At 39.0% G+C, this 23,237-nt stretch overlaps 1 long non-coding RNA gene across 4 annotated transcripts in view; it reads left to right on the plus strand.

Moving 5' to 3' along the window:
* The window catches only part of LOC111536206, an 82,320-nt gene that overhangs the window by 54,717 nt on the left and 4,366 nt on the right, over window positions 1–23,237 (plus strand). For all 4 annotated transcript variants that reach the window (XR_002729673.1, XR_002729671.1, XR_002729672.1 and 1 more), the window contains exon 6: window positions 21,117–21,281. This is a non-coding gene — a long non-coding RNA (uncharacterized LOC111536206). The remainder of the gene's footprint in view (window positions 1–21,116; window positions 21,282–23,237) is intronic.

The following is a 23,237-nucleotide window of genomic DNA, read 5'->3' on the forward strand; positions in this document are numbered from 1 at the left end:
TAATGTATGTATTTGTGAAATTCTGTGAGCCCCTTAGGATGGGAGCTAAAAGGGTTAGCTTTGGGTCAGCTGTACTTTTCACTAGCTTCTGCTTGACAAGATCAGAAGACTGCCGAGACAGATACTGCTATGCTGCATTCTTCATGTTCATCTCAGGGACTCACTGCATGCTATTTTTTAACTGCATGTGCTACTCGGAGTTAGGAGATCTTGGATGGGACTCCAAAATAAATTATTTAAGAAATTCCATACCTTACATTAGGACTAGAGCTTGTAGTAAAGGATGTTGTGATATGGTTTTGACCCAGAAGGATAGTTTTGGGTATCAACGTCAAGAATATCTGCAAATGGTTTTCAATGAAGACAACAAAGAATACCTGTGCTTTCATCAGGAGAAGGAATGAGCCTGATAATACTAGTGCCTTTTGCTTGTGGTACATGTAGCCAAAAGAGCTCTGTAATATCAACAAACATTGAGAAAGGTAATCTTTGGTCACTGCCAGCTGGATTGGCCAGTGCACCTTGTATGCAGTACTCTATATTGAAGTATCTGTCCTTTGACTGTATGCGGTGCTTATTGTACTTAGTTTTTAGGGCCCTGAAAGCTTTCTTTGCACTTACTGGTTCAAATCCCAACATCAACTACATGTTAAATGCAGTCAGGAAAAGAATGATTTGGCTTATTTTAAACTTTAAGAGTAACATACTGACAGAGCTTATGAATATATATACAATAAAATTTATATAATATAAATATATAACTACCTTACACATCTTAAAATTTAGATCCAGCATACAAAATAGCATTTTAAAGCGAAATACTTCGGATTTTTTGCATAAGGGAACTACAAACTGCACACTTTCCACAAGGGAGGGAATAAATACTTTTTTCTGTGTCCTTGGAGTATGGGTGGGATTAGTGGATACGTTTCTCTGGTTCGCCATTTCAGTGATGCGAAGGAACCTCATGTTGCAGACACAGAAGATTTTTCATCGTTGGAAGTTAAGGTTAGTTCACCTTCATTGATTCCTTCCTACACTGGACTAAAGCATTTAATCTAGCAACACTTAGGTCTCTACATAGCTTGTCATACTCTCTATCCATAGAAAGGGACTTTCTAGAACCTGTCAGTGTATTGTGAAATATCTCCTGTATCAACTGATAATAAGAAATCAGAATTGCTTAATTACAGCATTAATAAAGTATCGCCTAGATTGAATTAAGCAGAAAATTTTAGATGGGAGTTTACCATCACAAGCAATAAACACACAACAGTCCCTGAATCCTAAAAAGGTGGAGTTCTTGATGGTATTAGTGCGTATCTTCCAATTATTTGCTCTCTGGAAAGATGGTGATAAAATTTTGTCCACTACCATAGTATCCCTGCCGGATGGGAACCACATCTTTACAATAGAATCCCCACCCATTGGCAATGTGATAGCTCTAAGGACAGTCATCTTGCAAGTGGGCATGAAGCTCTTAGTTTTTCTTTTTTCTTTTTTTTTTTCTTTTTTCTTTTTTCTTTTTTCTTTTTTTGGTCAACTGGAGTTCTTCTGCTATGGTTCCGAACCATTTACCTGGTAGACTGGGTTATATATTCCCAGTTAACCACTACTGGGTTAAATGACCTAATGATATTAGTAGCCACTTAACTATTTTCAAGCATTCTGCCTAGGACATTGTTTCACAAAATTAAGGTTTAACAGACTGAATCCCAACATTAGTAGTATAACTAAGTTCTCTTAGCAGCTTTTTATGAATGCCTTAGTAGTTCTTTGGCTTCTTGAAGAGGAGCTAGTGCCATAACCCTTTTTAAATCGTCCGTCTGCGGCCGGGCACAGTGGCTCATGCCTGTAATCCCAGCACTTTGGGATGCCGAGGTGGACAGATCACAAGGTCAGCAGTTCAAGACCAGCCTGGCCAGCATAGTGAAACCCCGTCTCTACTAAAAACACAAAAAATTACCCGGGCGTGGTGGTGGGCACCTGTACTCCTAGCTACTTGGGAGGCTGAGGCAAGGAGAATCGCTTGAATCTGGGGGGCAGAAGTTGCAGTGAGCCGAGATCATGCCACTGCACTCCAGCCTGGGTGTCACAGTGGGACTGTCTAAAAAATATTATTCCTCTTAATATAGCACTTCAGCAATATTGGAAATCAGTTATTCAATAATAAAGACATTTGACGAAGCAACCAACATTTTTAAGTGTAGAGGTATATATGCTTTGGTTCTTTAGCCTGAATGTTTCATAACCAAATTTGATTTCTTACCATTGTCATTTGGAAGTAATTTTAGAACTCCCTCTCCTGTATTGGTAGCATGTATTTTTCTAGCACATTTGTAATCTTAAAATTTTTAATTTGGTGCTTCTTCAGGGACTTGGTAATGAATCAATTGTGTTCAAATGGTCCTCCCACTTTAACCTCCCAAAGTGCACTTAGATTTGTTACTATAGCTCTTGGTAACCTCAGTATACAATTTTTTTTTTTTCTTATTCTGTTGAAAATGTTCGCGTTTTTACTAAAGGAAGCACTTTGTGGCTTCTCTTTGGCACCTCTGTACTGTTGGCATCACAACTCTTATATTGGGGCCATTGTTAAGCACTGTGTTACTGCAGCAGTCAATCTGAACTGAGAAGGGTACTAAGTGACTAACGGGTGGTAGCATATAAGGTGGGGTATACACTGGAAAAAGGGGTAATTCTTTTTGCTGGACAGTTTGAGATTTCATTGCATTACTCAGAACAGCAGACAATTTGGAATTTATGAATTGCTTATTCCTGGAATTTTCCATATAATGTTTTTGAACCACGTTTGACCCCAGGTAATAGAAATTTTGTAAAGGAAAACCATAGATAAGGGGAGAATACCGTAACTTTAGGCTTCTTTCCCCGCATTTCTGTTTTATTTTGTTTTTCTTATTTGTCAGGAAGTATGTTCAGTGTGGCCTCCTTGTGTACACAAAGTAATTTTGGGTGGAAGATAAAGTACTACCATTAGTCCACACCATGTCCTGAAATTATGTTGGATGCTTGTTATCATGGATTTGGTTCTCATAGGGATATTGATACAGTACCCTGGTCGATGTGTTAGTGAGCCAAAAATATGTTTGAAAATGTTCATGGATGTTTGCGACTTTTTTTTTTTTTTTTTTTTTGGCTTGTTACAAGTTCGGGTTTATAGGTTTCGACATCCTTTGCATTGTTGGAAGTGTGCCCAGTATTGCTACCTTGTGGACTCAAAGAATTTGTGGAAATTCTGTAGTACCACCTTAGTCCACAGTACATCCTTCTGAATAGTTGCATGGCTTGCATAACTAATTTGGTGTTTCTAGAGAGAAAACTAATATGGTAACCTAATCACTGTGCTATGTTTGAGGATTTCCAAGGGTGCATGATGTATTTTTTGCATTTTTCTAGTTACAGTTCCTGACTTATGGACTGCATAGGTATTTAATATTGTCTGGTAAAGTGTGTTGATGTACAATTTCTTGTTTAATTCAGTACTATTATTTGCTACATGGTTCTGCTTTATCGTTACCATTAAACTAAATATATACTGATTATCTTCATCAGGCACCAGTGTTAGTGTGTTTCTCCTAAGTTAGTTGACTTCATGGGAGTTCATCATGTCTGTGGATTATATTTTAGTGTTAAAGGCTTAATGTACTACTGTTTCAAAACTTACAAGTATTGGTATTTCACATGCTTCTAAAAGTACTGTTGTACTTTTTTTTTTTTTTTTTTTAAGACAGGGTCTCTCTGTCACCCAGACTGGAACACGGCAGAGCAATTACAGCTGATGGTAGCCTTGAACTCCTGGGCTCAAGCCATCCTCCCGCCTCAGCCTCCTGAGTAGCTAGGACTACAGGTGTGCACCACCAGCCCAACTATTTTATTTTATCTTATTATTTTATCCGAGACAGCATCTCAGGATGTGACCCAGGGTGGTCTCAAAGTCCTAGGCGCAAGTGGTCCTCCCACCTTGGCCTCCCAAAGTGCTGGAATTACCACACCTGGCCTACGTGTTGTACTTTTGTTGTAGTAAGTTCAGTTGACTTTTGTTAAATGTACCCCAGTGAGCACATGCCCTGTGGTTAAGTCCTGTTATGTAATGAAAAACATGGTATGTATCAATGTACTTTTCCTATAGTTGTCCTCTGTCTTCCCAGGGTTTTTTTTTTTTTTAAACGGTCATCTAGTGTCCATAAATATGATACAGTAATGAGTGATAGTTTAGTTTTGCTGGTGTTCTCTAGCAACCCCTGTTATATACGTCACAATATTTTCATTCTCATCTCACTTTGGGTTTCAAAAATAATTTTTTTTTCATGGCAAAATTTGTTTTGGTAGTGCACATTAGTGTTGTCACCTGGTGGTTCAACACATTGTGGTGCTTTACACGTGTAACCTCATTGTTTACCTTTAATTCAACGTTGCTATTTAGAATGGGTGCATTCTAATAGTATTAACCACTTAACCTGTTGCCACTCCAATTGGCTGTCTGAAATTTTGTCTGTTGGTAAAGTGTTAGCTATTATGAGTTGTTAACCATAGGTTGAATGGTTCTTGAGGTACTGTCACCATATTATGAAAGCACAGGCCCATGATTTGTCATACTGCAAAGATTGACTTAACTACTTTAACAAGAAACGTATTCCAGAATTTTATCGTGCTGTGCAGTCATTGCTTCTATCTTGCTGTCCTTTATTAAATAGTATTAATTTACACCATAGTCACCAAGAAGACTATATTTTGCTAGGCTTTGGGGTTTATCTGCCAGTAACAAAATTTATTTTCCACTGCTTTATACTGGTAGTTAGATATTATTATATTTTCAAATCTTTCACTGAAAAATATGTAGTTAGGTCAGCAAGCCCTATGTATTGTAGATGTGGGTCTGCTAAGGTTTTTCACCACTGGTGGTTGAATGTAGGGTACCTTTATCTAGTTTTGAGTTTCTTTAGTGACTCATTTTTGCAGTCTTACCTCTGCTACTCTATTAGATTATTATTTAGCCCAACAGTATTATGGGATCATTTGAGTTCATGGCATCATTGGAAAACTTCAATATTCTGTTTGATGAAAGTGTTTCACTTATAGTACTAATCGCCATGTGGTATTCCTTTGCTTTCCCTAACATTTGCTGGTTTGTTTTTATTGTGTATCTACAGGTATTGAGTAGTTGGGTGCTTGTACAAATCCTCTACCTTCACTCATGGTCAATAAATTGTAAACATTACCTGGGGCCAACTTGCCAATGGTTTTACAGTTAACAAATGGTATTTCAAATTTGTAGTAAGAGCAAATGCTTTGGAGTAGGAACACTTATCTCAGCAATCCTGCTAAGCACTATACCCTGGATAAGGTAATTACCTTCTTTTGTAAAAAAAAAGATGTGTGATCTAATTCATACAATACAAAGTTCACAATTTTAAAGTTTAGTGACTTTTGGTATATTCATAGAGTTGTGCGACCATTGCCACTATTATAGTTTACAACATTTTCATCACCACCTCATTAGCACTTATTCCCCATTTTCCTTTTGCCAACCCTGACAACTACTAATTTAGCTTTTTGTCCCTATGGATTTGTCTATTCTGGGCAGTCATATAAATCATGCAATTTGTGACCCTTGTTATTGGCTTCTTTTAATTACCATGTTTTTTTGAGATTCATCTAGATTGTGGTATATATTACTGTTCTTTATTGATGAATAATATTTCACTGTATGGATATATCTAATTTTGTTTATCCATCATTTGACGGATGTTTGCATTTACAGATGTTGTCTTTTGTGAATAATGGTGCTAAAAACATTCATGTACAACTTACGTGGGCATGTTTTCATTTTTCTTGAGTATACATTAAGGAGTATAATTGCTTTGTCATGGCATGTCTAGGTTTAATGTGGGTAATTAACAAATTTTAATAAGGTGCCTGCACCATTTTACATTTTCATCTGCAATATGAGGAATTACATTTATTCATATTCTCACTTGTTATTTTCTGCCTTTTAAAGTTATGGCCACCTAATGGATATGAAATATCTTATTGTGCTGTTGACTTGTATTTCTGCACTGAGCAACTTTTCATGTGCTTAGTGGTCATTTGTGTATCTTTGGAGGAATGTCTGTTCTAATCCTTTGCTCATTAGAATTGGGTTATGTGTGGTTTTGTTGTTATCAGAGTTCTTTATATAATCTGGATAACAGACTCTTACTGGATATATGATTTGCAATTATTTTCTTCTATTCTTTGTGTTGCCTTTCCACCTTTTTGATGGCATTGTTTACAGCACAGAAGTTTTTAATATTGATGAAACCTAATTTATCTATATTTTTTTTTGTTAGCTGTGATTTTAGTGTCGTAACAAAGAAACCATAACCTGACCTAAATTGTATCTCTTACATTTAGGTGTGTGATTCATTTGGAATTTACTTTTGAATATAGTTTAAGGAAGAAGTCCAACTTAGTCCTTTTGCATATGAATATCCAGTTTTCTTAGCACCATTTGTTGAAAAGACTACTTCATCATTGAATTGTACCCTTGTTGAACATCAGTTGATTCTAAATATAAGAGTTTATTTTGGACTTTCAATTTTATTTCATTTATCTTATATCTGTCCTTATGCCTGTACCACACAGTATTGATTATTGTAGCTTTGGAGTAAATTTCAAAATCTGGAAGTATGAGTTCTCCAGCTTTGTTCTTTGCATTGGCCTTTCATGATTATTTTGAAGGTTTTGAATTTTCATATGAATTTTAGGAACAGCTTGTAAATTTCTATAAAAGGCCAGAATTTTGCTAAGGAAAGCATTTAATCTATAGATCAATTTGTGGAATATTGCCATGTTAGCAATATTAATCCTTCCAATCCATTAACAATATATACCTTTCCATTCATTTTATTTTTCATAATATTGAAAATGGAATTATTTTCTTAACTTTAATTTTGGATTGTTCATTGCTAGTGTATTAAAATACAGTTAGTTTTCTGTTGATCTTGTATCTTCCAATGTTTCTGAACTTATTGGAAAAGCTTTTCTAATCGTTTCACTATTAACTTTTTTTGTGGATTCCTTTGGGTTTTTATGTTTATGTCACCTATAAATATAGATAGTTGTACTTTCTTTCCAATTGCATTGATTTTTTTTTTTTTTTTAATTTCTTTTTCCTGCCTAATCACCATGGTGAAAACCGGCACAGAAGTAGCAAGAGCAGTCATTCTTTACTTGTTTCTGACTATTAAATGATTTTGACTATTAAATGATGTTAGCTGTATGGGTTGTTTTTTCTTTTTCTTGCCCAAGTTCACAGAGCTAGCTATACAGTATTTGTCGATACCCTTTGTCAAATGTAGCTAGATCCTTTTGTTCTTAGTTTGTTGAGGATTTTAAAATTATAAATAAATTTTGTCAAATGGCTTTTTTATGTCTATTGACACAATCATGAGGTTTTATCTTTGTTCTGTAAATACCATGCATATGTAAATATCATGTATTAAATTAATTGGGGAAGTGTTTCCTCCTGTAATATTTTTTGAAAAATTATGTAAATAACTGATATTTATTATTTAAATGTTTGCAGAATCATCAGTGAAGTCATCTGTTCATGAATGTTTCTTTATGGGAATTTTGTAGATTAACCATTCAATCTGGTTTTTTTTTTTCTTTTTTTGAGACGGAGTTTCGCTCTTGTTACCCATGCTGGAGTGCAATGGTGAGATCTCGGCTCACTGCAACCTCCGCTTCCCGGTTTCAAAAGATTCTCCTGCCTCTGCCTCCCAAGTAGCTGTGATTACAGGCATGCGCCATCACTTCCGGCTAATTTTGTATTTTTTAGTAGAGACAGGGTTTCTCCATGTTGGTCAGGCTAGTCTCGACCTCCCGACCTCAGGTGATCTGCCCATCTCCCAAAGTGCTGGGATTACAGGCTTGAGGCACTGTGCTCAGCCTTCAATCTGTTTTTGTAAGTATTCAGGTTTTTTTTCTTGTGTCAGATGTGGTTGTTTGTGTCTTCCTATAAATATAAACATTTTGTATAAGATATCTAACTGGCATACTATTTTTGATGATATTCCTTTCTAATTCTTTTATTTTTGTATAACATTGGTGATAATGTCTTTTTTATTCTGATTATATATGTGTTTTCTGTTATTCATCTTTGGTCTAGCTACAGATTTGTTCATTTTTAAAATTATTTCAAAGAACCATATTTGCTTTCCTTAATTTTCTGTTTCTCTGTTTTTTAAATTTATTTTTACTCTAGTTTTTTTATTTTTTATTTTTTATTTTCTTTGTCCTAATCTTTTTTTTTTTTTTTTTTTTTGAGACAAAGTCTCACTCTGTCACACAGGCTGGAGCGCAGTGGCGTTATCTTGGCTCACTGCGACGACCACTGCCTCTGGGTTCAAGCAATTCTCCTGCCTCAGCCTCCCGAGTAGCTGGGACTACAGGCACACACTGCCATTCCTGGCCAATGTTTTGTATTTTAGTAGAGATGGGGTTTTACTGTGTTGCCCAGGCTGGTCTCGAACTCCTGAGCTCAGTCAGTTCACCTGCCTCAGCTTCCCAAAGTGCTAGGATTACAGGTGTCAGCCACCGTGCCCGGCCCCTAATCAATTTTAGTTTGATCTTTTCCTAATTTCTCAAATTGGAAGGCTAGCTTATTTATTTGAGATCTTCATTTTTAATGTAGGTGATCACAATTTTACTTTTCCCTATAAGCATTGTTTTTGCTGCATTCCATAAATTTTACGTTTTGTTACATTTTCACTCAACTCAAAGTATTTTCTAATCATTTTTGTGATTTCATCTTTAACCCATTGGTTGTTTAGAAGTTTCTTATTTAATTTACACATATTTGTTTGTTTGTTTGTTTTGAGATAGAGTCCCACTCTGTTGCCCAGGCTGGAGTGCAGTGGTGCAATCATGGCTCATTGCAGCCTTGACCTCCTGGGCTCAAGTGATCCTCCTGCCTCAGCCTCCTGAGTAGCTGGGACTACAGACATGTGCCACCACACTTAGATCTATCTTTTTTTTTTTATTTTGGTTGAGACAGGGTCTGGCCATGTTTCCCACACTGATCTTGGACTCCTGGGCTCCAGGAATTCTACTTTGGCCTCCCAAAGTGTTGGGAATATAGGCATGAACCATAGCCCCTGACTTGCATATTTGTGAATTCCCCAAATTGCTTTTTTAAAATTGATTTCTAATTTCATTTCATTGTTGTAGGGAACATACTTTGTATGGTTTCAATTTTTTTAAATTAATTGAGACTTGTTTTATGACTTAGCTTATGGTCTATGTTGAAGAAGATTCCATGTACGCTTGAGAATAATGTGTATACTGTGGTTGTTGGATGGGTTTTCTATGTATGTTTAGGTGATATGGTTTTATAGTGTTGTTTAAGTCTTCTATTTTCTTATTTTTCTGCTCAGTTGTATTTTTGAAAGTGTATTGAGGTCTCCAACTCAATGCCTTAGCCTCCTGAGTAGTTGGGACTACAGGCATATGCCACTACACCCAGCAGTTTTTTTGTATTTTTCTGTAGAGATAGAGTTTCACTGTGTTGCCCAAGCTGGTCTCAAATTCCCGGACTCAAGTGATCTCGATTCCCGGCCTCTGCCTCCCAAGGTGCTGGGATTGCAGGCATGAGCCACCATGCCTGGCAAATTTTTTTTTTCCTTTTATTTTGTCACATAATTAAAGCTACTCCAGCTTTCCCTTGATTTCTGCTTGTCTGGTATATCTTTTTTCCATTTTTTAATTGTCAGCCTTTTTTGTGCCTGTTAATCTAAAATGTGTGTTTTGTAGATAGTATGTAGCTGGATCATATTTTAAAAACATTTATTCTGCCAAGCTCTGCCTTTTGATTGGAGTATTCTTTTATTTATGTTTGTAATTACTGATAAGGGGGGACTAATGTCTGCTGTTTTGCTGTTTGTTTCCCCATGTCTTACGTCTTCATTACTGACTTTTTTATTAAACAACTGTTTTCTTGGGTACCATTTTAATTCCCTCTCCCACTCATTTTTCAATGTATTTTTTTGTGTTTACTTTTGTTTTTATAGTTTGCCCTGATATTAAAGTTAACATTTTACCTTGAAATAGTTGACTTCAGATTCATATCAACTTAGTTTCAATAGCACAGGAAATTTGCTTCACTATATTTCCATTTGCTCCCCATCCTTTGTGCTATTATTACTATACCAATTACATCTGTATACAATATAGGCATGCCAACACATTTTGTAATTATTTCGTTATCCAGTTGTCTTTTAATATAGATCTGTGAAGAAAAGTGTTATACAAATAGATCTATTCTGTTCTTTATAATTATTTAATTACCTTTGGTGGTGCTGTTTATTTTTCATGCATTTGAGTTACTGTCTAGTATTCATTCATTTCTCTCGGAATCACTCCCTTTAGTATTGCTTGTAGGGCAGGTCTGCTAGCATTGAATTCTTTTAATTTTTGTGAATCAGCGAATGCCATAATTTATCTTTTGTTTGTGAAGGATAATTTTGCTAGATATAGAATTTGCTGTTTGTGAAGGATAATTTTGCTAGATACAGAATTTGCTGTTGACATTCTTTTTACTTTAGCAGTTTGAAAATATTTCCCATTGTTGGCCAGGCACGGTGGCTCACACTTGTAATCCTAGCACTTTGGGAGGCCGAGGCAGGCGGATCACCTGAGGTCAGGAGTTCAAGACCAGCCTGGCCAATATGGTGAAACCCTGTTTCTACTAAAATACAAAAATTAGCCGGGCATGATGGTGGGTGCCTGTAATCCCAGCTACTTGAGCGGCTGAGATGGGAGAATTGCTTGAACCCAGGAGATGTTGGTTGTGGTGAGCCGAGATAGTGCCGCTGCACTCCAGCCTGGGCAGCTGAGCGAGACTCCATCTCCAAAAAAAAAAAAAAAAAGAGAGAGAAAAAGAAAATATTTCCCATTGTTTTCTGGTCTCTGATTTATGATAAGAAGTCAGCTGATTATCTTATTGAAAATCAGTTAAATTGTGATGAGTTATTTGTTTTCTCTTGCTGCTTTCAAGATCCTCTTTCTGACGTCTGGCTTTGATAATTTTACTACTATGTGTAAATTTGAATGTCTTTGAGTTTATTTTTAAGACAGGGTTTGGCTCTGTTGCCCAGGCTGGAGTGCAGTGGCACAATTGTAGCTCACTGCATCGTCCACCTTCCAGGCTTAAGCAATCCTCCCACATCAGCCTCCCGAGTAGCTGGGACTATCGGTGTATGTCACCACACCCAGCTAATTTTTGGGGTTTTTTTTTGGTATAGATAGGTTTTGCCATGTTACCCAGGCTGGTCTTTTTTTTTTTTTTTTGAGACAGAGTCTCGCTCCGTTGCCCAGGGTGGAGTGCAGTGGCGCGATCTCGGCTCACTGCAAGCTCTACCTCCCAGGTTCATGCCATTCTCCTGCCTCAGCCTCCTGAGTAGCTGGGACCACAGGCACCTGCCACCACGCCCGGCTAGTTTTTCTGTATTTTTAGTAGAGACAGGGTTTCACCATGTTAGCCGGGATGGTCTCCATCTCCTGACCTCGTCGTGATCCACCTGCCTCGGCCTCCCAAAGTGCTGGGATTACAGGCATGAGCCACCGTGCCTGGCCACAGGCTGGTCTTAAACTCTTGGGCTCAAGTAATCTGCCCACCTCAGCCTGCCAGTTTATTCTTTCTGGCATTTGTTGGTCTTCTTGCACATAATGATTAATATTTTGATTAATAAATTTGATTTATTAATCAAATCAAATTTGGGATTTGGGAGCCATTATGCATTCACATATTTTTTCTGCCCCTTTTCTCTCCTCTTGTTATGTTTGTTATGTTTACTAAGAGTAATTCTTTTTCATTATTTTATAATAAGAGAACTTATGATAGTATTGGCTGAATTTCCTAAGTGATATTCTTGTTTTGTTGTTTGCTAAATATGCTTGATTATAACTAATATTTATTCTTTGACTCAATAGTTATTTAGTGTGATGCTTCATGTTGAGGATTTCTGGCTTTTTCCTCAAATCATGTTTTTATTTCATTGTAATGAGACAATGTGGGTACTGTCATTTCCTACATGCCTAGTTTTTAATAACAACCTTATGTTGCAGGGCACATACCCTCATTCTTCTTTTTTCCAAAATTTTATCTCACTATCATGTAGTTATTTTAAGTGAACTATAGAAACAGCTTGTCAAGTGTTCACAAATACCATTGGAATTTAAATTGGAATGGCATTCAATTTGTAGATTAATTTTGGGAGAGCTGTCATTTTTACAATCTTCCCATACATTAATGTAATATTTTTCTCCTTTTATTCAGGTCTTCAGTATCTGTGTATGTATATTCTACTTACTACTTTTAATCTCTCCCATTTTCTGGAAAAATAAGATGTCTTTGGAACTGAAGTTCTGGTGGGAAAAGCATAGATGTCATCTGCATAGACAGGGGCCAATCAGTAGGGAATGTCATTCAAAATGTGTTTTGTGTTTGATCTTACCATTTCTTCCAAATGTTCCTAGCAACCCACATTATTTATCATGTTCTGTATTCCTGGTTTAGTTAAGTCCAGAGGTGAGAGCTGGTATTAGGAAAATGACATAGTAAGGCATTTGTTTTCAGTAATGGCCTTTGACCTCCTTTCCCACTTGGAAGGACTTTCTCCATCCTCAAAGCTCCTGTAGACTTGGTGCTCATTCTTTTTAGGATTTGTACCAGTTGAAGACTTCCAAAGCCTTCAGTGTAACTGGTGATGTTCTTACTGGAAAAGTATTTGGGGCCAGGCGCAGTGGCTCAGCCTGCAATCCTAGCACCTTGGGAGGCTGAGGCAAGCAGATCACTTGAGGTCAAGAGTTTGAGACCAGCCTGGCCAACATGGTGAAACACTGTCTCTACCAAAAATACAAAAATTAGCCAGTTGGGGTGGTGCGCGCCTGTAATCCCAGCTACTCAGGAGACTGAGGCAAGAGAATCACTTGAACCCGGGATGTGGAGGTTGTGGTGAGCTGAGATTAGGCCACAGCACTCCAGCCTGGGAGACAGAGAGATTCTGTCAAAAAGAAAAAAGAAGAGAAAGAAGGAAGGAAATTAGGTAGGTACGTAGGTAGGTATTTGGGGCCAGCTGGCCTGTAATCCCAGCAGTTGGAGGCTGAGGTGGGTGAATCACTTGAGGTCAGGAGTTTGAGACCAGCCTGGCCAACATGGCGAAACCCCGTCGCTACTAAAAATACAAAAATTAGCTGGGCATGGTAGTGCCACCTGTAATCCCAGCTACTCGGGAGGCTGGAACCTGGGAGGCGGAGATTGCAGTGGGCCAAGATCGTGCCACTCCAGCCTGGGTGACAGAGTGAGACTCCATTTCACAAAAAAAGAAAAGAAAAGAAAAAAGAAAATAAAAAGTATTTGGAACCAAAGAAGTTAAGAATTCTGTCTCATTTGGTAGTTTTGTTTTAATTCTAAGAGCAACTCTTTGAGAGGAAGCTGGAGGAGAACATCCAAGATATGGAGAGAAGAGATGAATGTAGATCTTATGAGAAGCATCATAGGCAGTAGAGCTGTTTATATTGTAAGAGAACTCCAAAAAGAAGAATTTGTCTTTGCTTTGTTGTCTTCTGTCTGTTTTCAGATCTCTTATTGGGTCAGGGACAGTTGTCTTTTGCTGCTTTTGAAGGCAGTTCTAATTAATAGAGAGGCAGTTTTATGGACTCTCCAAAGATGATTCTTGGAAGTGACACTTAGAGGCTTGTATGAACACTGGGAATTGAACTTCAGAATCTCCTTGGGGTGGAATGAGTTGGATTACATGCACTTGAAGGTCACCTTTATTCCTGAGATTTTGTGAAGATCTCGATTGGCAAATGAGTGTGCTGCTTTACATGTTCCCATTTAATCATCACACCAACCCTCTGAGGCATGTTAGAGAGGTAGAGTGGGTTTTCTAAGCAGGCCACACTCCCCAACACATAGCTTAATTCTCCTAAATTTGCATAGCAATTCGTTCTTTCTTCCTTTCTTCCTTCCTCCCTCCCTTCCTCTCTCCCTTCCTCCCTCCCTTCCTCCCCCTGTCCTGTCCTTTCCTTTTTCCTTTCCTTTCCATCTGTCTGTGTTGGCCAGGCCAGGTTGGTCTTGAACTCCTGGGCTCGAGCAGTCATTCCACCTAAGCCTTCCAAAGTCCTGGGATTATAGGGGTGAGCCACCGAGCCCAACCTTTTTATTTTTATTTTTAGGTAATTATTTTATTTTTGTACTTTATTGTTTCTAGAAGCTTTTTACAAACATGGTTTTATTAGACCCTTGTAACAGTTTGGTTAGGAATAAGAACAGATTCACCAATGTGTCTAATTTATAGGTGGAAAACAGGATCAGAAGCTCTTTAGAATATCATAAGAAGGGATGTGGAGAATTATTCAATACAACTTCTGTATTTTGCACTTCAAGAAACTGAGTACCAGAGTTAAAAATCTGGACATTTGGTGGGTGTTCTTAGATTTGTGTTAAGGGAAGAGGGTTGGATTAGATCTCACAGGGTATGGGAACCGATGGTGTGTTCCTTGTAACTACTATGTAGTGTAAAGTTAATTGATACTAGCTCAACATATTAGATTAAGTGGCATTTTAGCAAACATGAATGAAAGGCACCAAAGGTTTTAAGGGGGAATTGAAAACATTAGGTAGCAGCTTGTAGAGGATATAGTTAGGGTCATGAGGTCCTTCTTGTTGGCCTTAAAAACACTTCCTGCACCAGCTTCAAAAGGGGTTTTTTGTTTGTTTTTGTATCGTTTTAAGACAAGGTCTCACTCTGTTGCTCAGGCTGGAGTGCCATGGTACAATCCCAGCTCACTACAGCCTCCGCCTCCCTGTGCTCAGATGATCCTTCCACCTCCGCCTCCTGGGTAGCTGGGACTACAGGTACATGTCACCATGCCTAGCTAAGTTTTGTATTTTTCATATAGATGGGGTTTTCCTATGTTGTCCAGGCTGGTCTTAAACTCCTGGGCTCAAGTGATCTGCCCACCTCAGCCACCCAAAGTACTGGGATTACAGGTGTCGACTACCGCACCCGACCAAATGAGTTATAAGTTTGTGATCTGCTTTTAGCTTTTGTCTACAACTGTGGGAGTCACCGTTCACTCTGTGACATAGACTCTCAGAATGATGGCTCTCTTGACTATGGCACAGATCATAGATTTAGAAGCTCCAGGATGGGAGGACCTTAAAAGTCTTGTATCCCAAATAGATTATTTTAAACTAACCCCAGTTCAAGTCCCTGGATAACATACCCAACAAATGGTCTTTTGACTTCTGAGTAAGTTTACTTGGTAACTGGGGACTCCTCCTTGAGTTAGCTTGTCCCTTCTTTTGAGACCTCTTTACAATATTCAGCCAAAATGTTTTTCTATAGCTTCAATTCATTCAGCATATTTGTATTGTACCACTATTCAAGAACATTGCTTTATTCTCACTCCTGCATATTCAGCATCTCTCCTCTCTAATGTCATCTGAGCTGCCAGGCACTGTGCTGGGTAATGGGGATATGGAGATGAATTAGACACCGTCCCCGTCCTCAAGGAGTTCTCAGTCTAGTGGGAGAGATCAACGTCTATGTACACATGGAATTACAACAGTATGGTATGCTCTACAATGGAGGTATGTACAAGATACTCTGGGGTTCAAAGAGAAATCATTTTACAGAGTCTGGAGATGATAGAGCTCAGAGCACCTGGTATGTGAGTTGAGTCTTTAAAGAAGTAAAGTCACCTTTTGACTAGGTGAAAAACAGAGAAAGGCTTTCCGAGCAAAAGCATGGACATTGGAAGTAGTATGAGTTTGGGGAACTACAAATAGTTCTCTAAATTAGGTTGAATATGTAGGCAGGAATAGGACTTTATATGGTATGCCATGGGATTTGGATTTCATTATAAGTGTTTTCAGAAAGGGGTGCTTTTAGATGATCACTGGCAGTAGTGTGGGGTGTGTTCAGGAATGTTTTCAAATCTGGACAGGGAGATGAGTTAGAAGGATACTACAGTGGCTAAGATGAGAAATGATGTAGGGCTGAAAGGAGTGGGAGTGGCAAAGAGGGGATAATCTCTTAGGAAGTTATACAAATTTAGTCATGCATTGCTTAGCAACGGGGATATGTTTTGAGAAATGAATTTTTAGGTGATTTTGTCCTGTGAACATCATTGAGTATATTAACACAAACCTCTCTAAGTGGTATAACCTATTACACACCTAGGCTATATGGCATAGCCTATTGCTCCTAGGCTACAAACCTGTACAGCATATGACTGTACTGAATACTGTAGGCAATTATAACAGAATGGTAAGTATTTGTGTACCTAAATATATATAAACATAGAAAAGGTACAGTAAAAATATGATATGATTTTGTGGGACACCTGTCATATATGAGGTTAATCATTGACCTAAACATTGTTAGGCAGCACATGACTATGACTATAGATATAATAGAACTTATAGGAAAAGTTATAGAAAAACTTATAGAAAAAGACTTTGATGAAAAATACTGTCATATTCTTTGTATGAATGTTGCAATTAACTCCTTTTAGATCATAACTTGACTGTACAGGTTGTGCAAGATTGTTTTCTGGGAACAGCTGTATATGAAATGTTGATTCTCAGGGAGACACCTAGACACCTGAATTGCAGCAGACATTTGATGGTGTTGCTAAGTTGCTGGTCCTTCTCATCAGTAGCGGGCCTACTCTCAGTGACACATACCTCCCAAAGTTTTTTTGTTTTTGTTTTTGTTTTTGTAATTAACCAAAAGTGAAGGCTTTTATATCAAAGACTCAATTGAGGAAGCAGTGGCCTTAGTCATTATTGGCATAATTGCTTTAGTTTGCTTATGGATCTTAAAACATTTATGGCTATATCTGCAAGTAAAAAAAAAAATTCAATAATTAAAAACCTAAACATATCCAGTGTTTATTTTCTCTTTTTTCAAAGGTATATTCTAAACTCAATGTTCTTTGGGAAATTTTCCAATTAAGGCTCCGAGTATTGATACTTGGGATTTAGAGAATGGCTTTCTATGACCAGAATGGTTAGATTCTGGTCATATGGTTAGACCAGAGGAGATTTTATGTAAGTAGGACTGGGTTTTTCAGGGGGCCTTGTATAACTTGCCATCAGGAGTTGGGAAAGGAGGACCTGAGCAGTGCAGCAGAGCTATGTAAAGTGAGAGTTTGGGTCTTGGGACTATGTAGCCTGGGCTCAAATCTGCTGTCAAACTTACCAATGTGGTCTTGAGTGTGATCCTTCACTTCCCTAGGACTCTGTTTTCTCTTACGTAAAATAGGAATAATATTATTTTCAATGATGGGGGTAAAAAGTACTTAAAGGGACTAATTATGTACATTGCTTAGAACAGGCCTGGAATATGCTAAATGCTGTATCAACTGTTGTTGCTAATAATGGTGTTGACTATGACAAGTATTAAAAGAAGAGATTTGACTAGAGATACTTATATTTTGAATGATCAGTGATGATGTTAGGGTTGAGAAAGTAAAACAGTAACTGACTTCAAAGTTTTCAATGGTATGTGTGAGGTTATTTCACCTTTTATTTCTCTGCCAGGTAGAGTGGGAAACCAGATTAATCACTCCATGTACTAGTCACTAATCTATTCCCTTTGCTCTTAGTTCCAAATAGAAAACTGTTGAAAAGTTGTTGTATTACACCTGCATAAAGGTTATCCTGAACACAAAAATGCATTAGACTTTGTCAAAACTGGATTTGAAACCTGATTCAACTGCTTGCTGGCTGTGTGACTTAAACTCATTGACCTTCAGTTTCTTCCTCTAATGTAACTATTAATTTTCAGAGTTTCCATGAAGATATTTGTAAAGTGTTTGTCATAGGCACTCTATACAGTAATTACAACTATTATTGTTAGATCTTGGGACGCCCAACTGTGACAAAAACAACAGCAGATCCTGGTGCCTGGGAGGACTTCATGGATCCAGCAGCAACCTGGAATGGTGCTCCTCTGAAGAAATCCTACTCGGATGGATATAATACAACCTGCTAAGTGTCCTAGCACTTAGCAGGTTGTATTATCATTGTCCGTGTCTATGGCTGTCGTCTACCAGACCTTAAATTCCTTAAGGGCAAGGACAGTGCCTTACTCATCTTTGTATTCGCAGTGCCTAATCCGGTGCACATTGTAGGCCTCATTAAATGTTTGTTGAATGAAAAAATGAATCATCAACAGACATTAATTGGGCGCCTGCTCTGTGATCTCCATGGGCTCAGCTTGTCCCCGCCAGTTGCCAACAACGTCCAAGCTCTCTTCAGAATGCTTACTCCTGAAGCTTATTCCTGTCTTCTAATTCTTTTGTTGAGGACTTTTCTGTGTAGTGCAATGATAGCAAATACACTTCGTCTCAAGTACCATCTCTAATTGATTGATAATGCCTGCCCTGATTGTTTTATAAAAAGATTCTGAAACCAGGTCTTATCTCAGTGTGAAAGACATTTATAACTATTTAGTGAAGTCTGCTGAGGGTGGGAGAAGGGGGGGTAGCAGCACAAGTGCCTCATATGTCATATTTGCTATTCTGTTTTCTATGAAATACTTCATTTCTATGCCTGCATTTTAGTCTTAGCTACTTGCTGATGTTGCATAGCTGCTGCTGCTACTGTAATTGCTGCTAGTTGCTCCCTGGGTTGGACCAGAGTGCTCATTGTCTGAACAGAAACCTCATCCTCACAGTCTGAGGTTTGCTCCTGTGGCTGATATTTAAAGTTTTCCCCTTTCAACCTTACCCCAGCTATCCCCTTACCTGCACTGACAGGTAAGCCTCCACTCTCCTGTTCACCTCTCACCAGGTTCATATTTTCTTTATCTTATTTATTGTACTTAATCATTATTTTGTGAGAAGCTTTTCTGGTTGTAGATGTAACAACCAGAATACAAGTTAAAACCACTTATCCAGGGCCTTACAGTGAATCATTTAACATGAGAAAAAAATTGAGTGTGTTTGCAGACCATGGGGCAGAAGGAATTGAGAAGGGCGTCACTGTAGATGTGAGAAAGAGAGAGATGATAATGGATGGAAGATGATCTTGAAAGATGATGCAGGTGAAGCTGGAAGGGTGAAATCTATGGCTCTAGAACACGTGCAGGTGGAGGGTTAGCCTTAGGTAAGTGGAACTACCTTTTTGCTGGAGCACAGAGATAGGGATAGGAGTAAGGAAGAGGACTTGGCAAGGGTGGTGAAGATTTGTAATTGTAGAGGTGGGTGATGGGGAGGAAGCTGACCAGGAACAGGAATATGGAGACAAAAGCTGCTGGAACAGAAAGACTAAATATGAACAGGAGTCTTTAAGGAATATTCAGGCCAAAACGCTGGAGTGAGACCATTAACAGAAGAGCTTATGGTATATCAAAGTAAGAAACGAGTTTGAAACTGGGTTAGAAGCTCAGGAAAATATGAAGTGGTTTTGGGGCATTGTCACTTAAATACACTTAAGCAGTATTTGGTTGGTTGCCTTGATTGATTGAGGGGTGGACAGCTAGCAAGAGAGGAGTTACACAGAAATGGATTTAAGAATCCAAACTAAGGCCAGGCATGGTGGCCCATGCCTGTAATCCCAGCACTTTGGAAGGCCAAGGTGGGCAGATAACAGGTCAGGAGTTTGAGACCAGCCTGACCAACATGGTGAAGCCCTGTCTCTACTAAAAATGCAAAAATTAGCTAGGCATGGTGGCACATGCCTGTAATCCCAGCTACTCGGGAGACTGAGACAGGAGAATCGCTTGAACCCGGGAGGCAGAGGTTGCAGTGAGCCAAGAACCCATCCACTGTACTCCAGCCTGGGTAACAGAGCAAGACTTCCTTTCAAAAAAAAAAAAAAAAAAATCCAACCTGGACATGGAAGGAAGTAAGAACAGGAGTGGCCTCAGTCTGGGCCAAAAAGAGGCTTTAATGTGAACAAGGTGAGTGCTGAGTAATTGGAAAACTGGAGTGATAGGACCTGTAATCAGAGTATACTTTGGAGTGTTAGATTTCAAAACGGGAGTGGTAAGATACCTGTGAAGCTAGGATGTCAGATGATAATTTACATGACTATTATTGTAACCCAGGATTACAGTAGAAGCTAGGCTTAGAATGAACACTGGGCCAGGTACAAAAGGCTTCAGTGACTGTGAGGAATGACTTGGAGGTTGGCACATGATAACTGTGCAAATACTAGAGAAGAGAGGCTGTAGTGGGATAGTAGATGAGCCTTAGAAGAGTGGTGGGATCCAGGTGATTGCTTCTTTTATTGAGTATTTGCTGTATGACTGATACCTCGCTATATACTATCTATTCACCTCTTTTGGGTCTGTCACACTTCAGGAGTGCGAGAATGAGCAACAATTCCTGGTGAGAACAGCTAGGGGAGCTGTTAGCCCTTAGCACTGCTGGAATCTTGTGGCCGTCTCCTAACTCTTTCAAAGGGCTGCAGGCTAGTCAGCTTGAAGTAGCATAAAAAGATTTATTTAGGATCTAAATTTTTCCTTGATCTTGACCTAAGTTAGTTACATGTTACACGCATTTGTTGGCCATGTTCCATAATGTACTTTGGCTTCAGAGCCTCTGAGTGAAAAGTGAGCTAGTGCTGCTCTTAAAAAGCAACAACAACAACAACAAAAAGCCAGTCATAGTACACACATTGATTAACCAGAGCAAGACACAGTCCTATTAATTCAGCTTTTTAGGATAAAGGGTAGACAAAAGAAAGTTCACATCAATAGGTGAGTAACAACTACTTCGTGAAAGCCATCGTGGGGTCAGAATACATCCAGTTTAGTGGTCCATATTGTAGAATTTCCCTGTGCTATTATGGAAGACGGCTGACAATTGAGGCAGAGAGATGGCCTTAAGGACTTGGAAGGTAAAGCTTAGGAGAAGAAAGTCTATAAAACCTCTGACATGGCATGCAGACATTTTTCTTTTGAGTACATTTTACTGGGTAGAGGATTCGTGTCTTTTATATTTTCCAAATGACTCAATATTCCAAAAGAAGTTTAAGAACCACTGTGTTAAAGTGATCAGGCCCTCAGACAACCCATCCCCTCTTGTAGGGGCTGCTTTATATTTATTACTCAGGAGGAGCTGGTAGAAGACTTCATGTGAGTGAGAAGAAAAGGAAAGAAGTAGCAGGGGACGACTACAACCTCTCTTCATCTCAGCTTCACAAAGCATCATTCAACAAAGGGATCGCTATTGAGATCCTCTCCAGACCACAGGTTGCTATTTTCAAATGCATGCTTAGATTTCTCTTTTCTCTTGTCGCATTTCAGAAGTTATTATACTCACGAATATGTATATATGAACAGTTACTTCCCATACAGCTCCCCATGTTTTCGGAAAAAAAATTCTTGAAACATGATAGAGTACTTGCTCTGTTAGGCCTTCAGTAATGTTGTGGACCCCCCACTGCTGGAATATAGGCCACCAGAGATGGGTTTGGATTTCAGCAATAAATGACCCAGCTTCATAGAAGGAGAGTAGTCAGCTGATTTGAAAGTAACCTCAATCCTTGTGCTTATATTTGTTTACTTTTTCCTTAAGCCTTATAAGTAAGTCATATCACTGATGAGATCAAACAAATGCCATAACTTTCTCCTTCCACTGGCACTTTTCTTTCCCATGTATATGCCTTTGGGAGTCACCCTCTTTCATTTGCACTTTCTTCCCATCACTTAAGACCCAGAGAGGCATGAATGCTAAGATTGAGGTTGAATTTGTCATAGTTATGGCTGGAGTTGAAAAATACTCAAATTGATTACTCTGATGCCCATACCTTACCTGATCTCATGTCAGCCATTGGAGATGTAGCCAAGGCCAGCAACTCTGCGAACTCCAGCCCCAGGATTTGTGCCTGATGTCTCAACTGGTCATTAAATACCAGTAGGAGGGCTTTCCCCATCCCAGGTCCCCCTTTTGATTTGGTCATCAGACATGTCCTTGTTTTAGGATATACAGATATGAACAAAAACAGTATCAGGAGTCCTGGTTAGTTTTTGTCTCTCTTGAGGATGGGCAGGATAGTGTATAGGGAAAGTGGAAATTCTTGTGCATTTCAAATACCTTCCTTTTTTGCAGGGGGGAGATGGAGTCTTTCTCTGTCGCCCAAGCCGGAGTGCAGTTGTGCCATCTTGGCATCTTGGCTCACTGCAACCTCTGCCTCCTGAGTTAAAACAATTCTACTGCCTCACCTTTTGAATAGCTGGGACTACAAGCATGTGCCACCACACCCAGCTAATTTTTGTATTTTTAGTAGAGACGGGGTTTCACCATGTTGGCCAGGCTGGTCTCGAACTTCTGACCTCAAGTGATCTGCCTGCCTCGGCCTCTCAAAGTGCTGGGATTACAGGCGTTAGCCACCATGCCTGAATCAAATACATTCCTAATGAATCCTCAGGAGACCTTTGCTCACACCTTCTGTCACCTTATCCTGGCTCTTGCCTCATTTTTCTTTTCTAGAGTCATCCTAGGGAATTTCTTGCTGTCACTGACCTTCCTCCATTTCTTTCCCCACTTTGATGAGTTTCAATAGGTCTTTTTTGCTTTCTATCATCCTAAGACATTTGTCTCCAACAAGCCCCCATCTGGAAGTTTTATTGTGAATGAGTGAATGAAACCTTAGAGAGTGTTGCGAGTTACATTCATGTTGCCCTTGCATATAAAAAGAGAGGCAGATGCATTTGCTTTTGGGGTCTTAGTCGTGAATTTTTTTTTTTTTTTTTTTTTTTTTTGAGGCGGAGTCTCGCTCTGTCGCCTGGACTGGAGTGCAGTGGCCGGATCTCAGCTCACTGCAAGCTCCGCCTCCCGGGTTTAAGCCATTCTCCTGCCTCAGCCTCCCGAGTAGCTGGGACTACAGGCGCCCACCACCTCGCCCGGCTAGTTTTTTTGTATTTTTTAGTAGAGACGGGGTTTCACCGTGTTAGCCAGGATGGTCTCGATCTCCTGACCTCGTGATCCGCCCGTCTCGGCCTCCCAAAGTGCTGGGATTACAGGCTTGAGCCACCGCGCCCGGCCTAGTCGTGAATTCTTTGCCTGGGCCAATGTCCAGAAAAGTTTTTCATGGTTATACTGTAGAAATTTTATGGTTTCCGGTCTCAGATTTAAGTCATTATTCTATCTTGAGTTGATTTTTGTGTAAGGTAAGAGAGATGAATTCAGTTTCATTCTTCTACATG

This window comes from Piliocolobus tephrosceles, chromosome 12 (assembly GCF_002776525.5).
Source record: "Piliocolobus tephrosceles isolate RC106 chromosome 12, ASM277652v3, whole genome shotgun sequence".
Taxonomy (NCBI): Eukaryota; Metazoa; Chordata; class Mammalia; order Primates; family Cercopithecidae; genus Piliocolobus; species Piliocolobus tephrosceles.